General features: G+C 33.1%; 1 pseudogene; it reads left to right on the top strand.

The window, feature by feature from the left end:
• The first annotated feature begins 2,988 nt into the window (after positions 1-2,988).
• Positions 2,989-3,358, top strand: LOC125080721 (prefoldin subunit 1-like; annotated as a pseudogene).
• Positions 3,359-6,272: the final 2,914 nt, after the last annotated feature.

Below are 6,272 nucleotides of genomic sequence, written 5' to 3'. Positions count from 1 at the left end.
AGGAATAAACTATATTTTCTTTAGCATATTATAGTAATGTTCTAAACTGCATTGTTTTGTGATCATAAATTACTGTCATGTAAGCAAAATTATTTGCTCTTAAAAAGTAAGAAATATGAATGTGTTCAGAAGGAGGGCTGAGTATGTGGAAAAGCTTTCTTCTTTAATAAAAGCAAACTCAGAGGAGGAAATTCTCTCCTTCTCTTTCAGAGGATGTAGTCATGATCATTTTTCAACAATGCTGGAAATTACGGAAGCTATGTTGGAATTATGGATGATTTGTTGAGTACAGCAGAATGCAGAAAGAAAGTACCCAGCATACAGATCGTACCACTGAGCTGCTGAACCAATTATGGCACCACCCTACTTGCAAGTGTACTTTGTGTTCTTTAATTAAGTTCCACTTTCAGTTGTATAGCATTCAATTATTTGAAGCTGAATATTTCTCAATTTAGATAATGATCTTACCACAGTGCTATTTATTGCTCATTGTTTGAGTAATTATTCATTCAATGACAAAATGATACAGTAGAAATTTTTGTCATGTTGAACAATTAACCAGGACTTGATTAAATGTATTTCAGTTTCCAAGGAAATAACATGAAAACTGAGATATTTAATTGTCCAGTAGCAGGTTGAGGATTTTTTTTCCCACATAAGGAATCAATTTATGTTGCCATGATGCTTTCAGTTTAATGCCCTTATTGAGCACTGGTAATACTTGCTAGATGGTACACTGAAATAGATAAATGGGGAATGGATTCTTTGCAAAGGGCAAATGTATCCTGGGTTGGCTTGGTCGCTTTTATGCTGGTAGCAGAATAAACTATATTCCTCTTTTGTAAGACTGTTCTGAAGATGGAAGACCTCGTAAAATTTTGACATACATTCAATGAAGTGGTGAACTCTATAACCCACCCCAGATCTACTGCCACATTGGCTCCATATCTAAAAATCCAATAAAGATCTTGTCTGGAATTTTTCATAAGCACATATCTAAGTATGAAGACAGTTAATATTTCTATCAATTATTTAAATAAAGCTAAAATTAAATCTTATGCACAGTGTTCTTAATACATGAGCTCACATAAGAAAACTAATGATTCAGCAGATGATTTATTAATAAGTTGGCAATTTATCTTAAAATATATTTATTGTAATTATTTTGTAACACATAATAAAATCTTCAGAGAAACCAGGCATTATTTCTTTTCTCTTTTGTTGTTTCAGAACTCCTTCTGTGAAGGAATCTTTTAACCTTCTAGTTTAGGCACCATATGATGTATCACATTATGCAATGAAATATTCTGAATTTTAGAGTCAGAAATTGAAAATTTCTTCTCAATTCAACTTATTAGTCATTTAACCACCCCAATCTCTACATTTACATATCATTGAAATAATTTAAAAAATGATATCTGACCTGAAAGATTTGTTTTGGAGATCCAGTGATGAAATATGTGTAAAGTCTTTGTAATTGTTGAACTTCTGTGTACATATTTTTGTGTTTCTTAGTTTTTATGACTGTTGCAATGATCATAACAATAAAATGAATGTGGTGAGATTTGATGTTTTGTTTACAATGAGAAATTGAGTAGTCAAACTGTGTCTTATAATAGTATAACTACTACCAGCTGGGAAAATGAAATATTTATAAGTACCTTTAAGATATTTATGAAATGAATAGTTTTCTTTTTCTAGTAAGAGTGAAATAAATCAGGGGGGCCTGGGTGGCTCCGTTGGTTAAGTGTCCAACTCTTGATTTCAGATCAGGTCATCATCTCAGGGCTTCCCATTGAGTGTGGAGCCTGCTTAAGATTTTCTCTCTCCCCTCTCTCCCTTTCTCTCTGCCACTGCCCCCCCCCCAACTCCAGCTCTCTCTCTCTCTCTCTAAAATGGAGAAAGGAAAGAAAAAAAGAAAGAAAGAAAGAAAGAAAGAAAGAAAGAAAGAAAGAAAGAGAGAGGAAGAAAGAAATCGAGAGGCAGAAAGCAAGGAAGAGAGAGGAAAAAAGACATGTATATTATCAAGCTGAAGTTTCAAGATTACTTGTTTCAAATCCTTGAAGAGAAAACATTATAACAGACAGAAAGATAGACATTAATCTATAAGTGGCACAAAAGAAATAAGAAATTGACCATGAGAATATAGAGAAAAAGGCCTCTTCAGAGAGGTAGATGGCTCAAGTATAGGTTCCTGATGTTAGGTTTCCATAAATCTCCATGTCTTGTACAAAATAAAAGTCTTATTCACAAGTTTTATTTGTAGTCAGGTTGAATTTGGTGCTATGGTAAATATACATGCCCAAGAATTATTTTGCACAAAATTTTCCAAAAATAAGAGCAAGTCAAAATCTGTACCTCCTTTTTTTTAATATAAGTATTCACATATACTCACATAGCTTCTCAAAATTTTCCCTACTTCATTAGAATTTTATGTTTCTAAGTAATAATGCACAGATACCTTATTATATATATTATTAAAATACCTAGTTAATTTATTCACTCAATACTTACTGAGCAAATACTATATACCAGTCATTGTCCAAAGGGATGAAGATAAGTATGATGAAGAAGATACTTAATTTCTTCTCTCAAAGAGTTGTAATGTAGTAAGGCAGCTCTTCTCAAATTTTAATATTCATTCAAATTATACGGGAAATTTTATAAAATGTAGATTTTAATTGAGTTGGTCAGACTGGACTTTAAGAGTCAATTTTTCTAATAAGTCCACAGGAGATGCTGATACTACTGGTTCAGGAATCTCACGATGAGTAGAAAGGTATTAAGCATACAAACAAGGAAACTGGTAATTATAGTCCAGGGCATGGTGGGTAGGTAGAGAGAAGATACAACACAAAAGCATCAATCAGATAGTTGGGAAAAAAGTAAGTATTGGAAATAGATCTTCCCATATAAAATTTATAATAAATAATAAAAATGATCCTTTCTGGCTTTCTCCCACTGTGCAAGTACACAGAGTGAGCCAAGATGGTGGCTCCCATGGATATGAAGCTGAAGGAGGCCTTCACAAAGCTTCAAGACAAAAGTTATTGACATTCAACAGAAGGCAAAGATTGAAGACCTGCAGGTAGAACAGCTAAACAGAACAAAACAACATGCACATCTTACAGATACAGAGATTATGACTTTGGTGGATAAGACTAACAAGTATGAAGATGTAGGATGAATGTTTATTCTTCAGTCCAAGGAGGTAACTCAAAATCACCTGATAGAGAAACAGAAAATAGTAGAAGAAAAAAATTAAAGAATTGAAGCAGAAAAATTCTACCAGGAGTGGAGTGTGAAGGAAACTAAGGACAACTTCTAGGAGATGATGGAGGCACAAAGGCCACAATAGGAAACATTTAACAGAAGCTTTATGCCCCTTCCCATTCCTGGCAAGGGCAGAGGGGCCCATATGGTGAAACATCCTCTCTTTTGTCCTAATGAACATTTTATTTGGATGATCTGGTAACCCTGTGTTTTCTATGTCACCCTGATACCTTTTGATTCTAACACTATTTTTCTGTCCTGTCTCTCCTTGCCAGCCCTACTCAGGATGCTCTTCTCCCCTGGAGGTGAGTCACGAACACCCAGGAGAGAGAAGAGGGGATCCGGGACAGATAAGGGAGCTCTGCCCCAGCCGACTACCAGTTTAGCTGGTTATATCAATGAAGAGCATCTCTTCGTCAACCCACTCTGTTTTCTCCAGTCAAAGGATGAGAACAGAGGGCCAGAGAGGCAGAGGCTTTCAACCTCAGCTCCTTCTTGTCCTGTCCAGACCTTTGGCTCTGTTTCTTTTGCACTGCAACCTTTCCTGCTTCTTTTTTTCCCTTTCTGTTCCTTTGAGTCAATCCCTCAATTTCTAAGACTCTTTGCAGATAAGGAAGAGAGAAGACCAAAGCATACCTAAATTTAAGTGAACCTAGTTAGCAGTCAGCCCAAGGATTCCTTCCCTGCTTCTTCCCAAATGTTCCAAAAGAAAAAAAAAAAAAAAGGCAGTAAAAAACCCAGCATCACCTCCAGTTCTGTCTCTCTTTGACCAGTGTCATAAAGTGAACACCTAATCCTAAAGCTCCTACTAGTTTAGGGGCAGTGTATGTTGGAACTGACTTGTAAACTCTCAGTAGAGCCAACTATTAAAAAATTGATGGAATTTTATTTCAAGCCAGTTGAGAAACACAGTCATTATTAAAAACCAAGTCATGCAAATATATAATTAAATTATATTTAAAACAAGGATAATAAATACTTAGAACTTACCTCTTTCTAAAAATAATAATAATAAAGATAAATCACAAGTATACGTAGAAAAATAGGCATTTTCAGTAAGTATGTTACAAAAGCTACATAAATATATCCTTGTTTAAAAACAGTTAACGGGAATCTGGGTGGCTCAGTCCTTAAGTATCTGCCTTCAGCTCAGGTCATGATCCCAGGGTCCTGGGATCTTCTTCTCCTACTCCTTCTGCTTGTGTTACCTTTCTCGCTTTCTCTCTCTCTCTGTCAAATAAATAAATAAATAAATAAATAAAATCTTTAAAAATAAAGATAAAATAAAATAAGTTTTATTTTAAAATCCTTAAAAATAAAAATAAAATCTTTAAAAATAAAAATAAAATAAATAAAATCTTTAAAAAGTAAATAATAAAGAAAAATAAAAAATAAAGACATTTAACAAATTTTTTAAAAAAATAAAATAAAGTAAAAATAAAAAACATATAACAAAATATATTCTTGATAGATTAGAGTACTAAGCACAACTAGATATTATCAGGAACATAGAACATGTGTAAATGAATACTCAACTACTCTAGTGATGGAAAAGAACTTTTGAGTTATAAAGGGAATGGAAAAGATCAGAAAAGTACTCAATAGTATGATGATTAAATTTAAACACTATTGTGCCTCATAAAGAAAATGAAAATTTAAGAGTGTTTCTTTTTAGGAAACCCAGTGAATGGTGGAAAACAACTCTCTCTTCATGGGCATGGTTATATCTGGACTCTGAATTAAATAATAAAGACATTTATTTATGAACTTCACCCAGTGCTAGTAGATAAATCTTCACAAAACCATTATCTTCCTTTGAGTCTTTATACACACTTAAAATCTGCAGTGACTATGCTCCAGTACTAAAAAAATCCAAACTATGTATAGGCATTGAAGACCCTTGAAAATTGGACGCAATTCAACCCACTTTTCCACTATTACATTCTACTTCTTCTTTCATGAACTCCTTGCTGTAGCACTTTAACTAACTTACTTTTATTTTCCATTGTGCCTTTACTATACTGTTTTCAAATTTATAATAGTTTCACCCTCACCTCTGCCTCTCCAAACCCAACAATGCATCGAAGTACAACCCACATTCCACCTTTTTCGCTATTTGGCCAAATCACTACACCAAAAAGTATTTAGACTTCATGGGAATTTCACAGTACATGATACCTGTGAGAACTTTAAAGAACTGAATAGGATACCTTGGCTTGAAACCCTATAGGTGAAAGTCTTATAGTACAACATGAATTTCAGGTTTTGGAAAACAGAAAATGTCAAAAGGTTTAGCAGAGAACCTTGCATCTTTGTGCTCCAAATAAATAACAACTGAATTAATGCATAACCCTGTGGGTAAGATGCTAACCACACAGTTTTAAGTATTCTTAAGGGCTTTGCTACTGTTTTTTTTCTAAACCATCTAAGAACCTTAGAATCGTTATACCAGATTTTTCCTAAAACACAAGTATGCTAATGAATTCCACTGATGTTCTATATTTCATAAAATTAGGTACTTTCTATTGCTAAATTTTCCTTCCTTCAGATTATAAAGAATTACTATATTTTTCACAAAAATTTTAAATTCCTAACAGAATTTTTTAACTCCCCTATGTTCTATACTATGTATTAGGGAAACTCGAAGACTGTAGGGAATATTAATCTAAAAGTAAGTTTTATTCTTTTTAATATATTACTTTTATTGATGGATTGATTCATTTACCCTCTAAAAAGATTTATCTCTATTTTATACATAAATAAATATACATTTTATGTGTAATATACATATTTATTCTTTTTTTGTATACATGGATTCAAGGTTCACTGTTCAGTTCTTTATAATGATCTCTTACATAGTTTAATTCTAAGATGGCATCAGGACTAACATATTCTCTGAGTTTTTTCATGATCAGGTATGCCAGTATTGTCATTTTGTACTTGGATAATAACTTCCCTGGTTATAATATTATTAAGACACGCTTTTCCCTTAAAATTTT

This window comes from Lutra lutra, chromosome 1 (assembly GCF_902655055.1).
Source record: "Lutra lutra chromosome 1, mLutLut1.2, whole genome shotgun sequence".
In the NCBI taxonomy this organism is placed as follows: domain Eukaryota; kingdom Metazoa; phylum Chordata; class Mammalia; order Carnivora; family Mustelidae; genus Lutra; species Lutra lutra.
The sequence above is the reverse complement of the archived record's forward strand: the minus strand, read 5'-3'. Positions and strand labels throughout refer to the sequence as shown.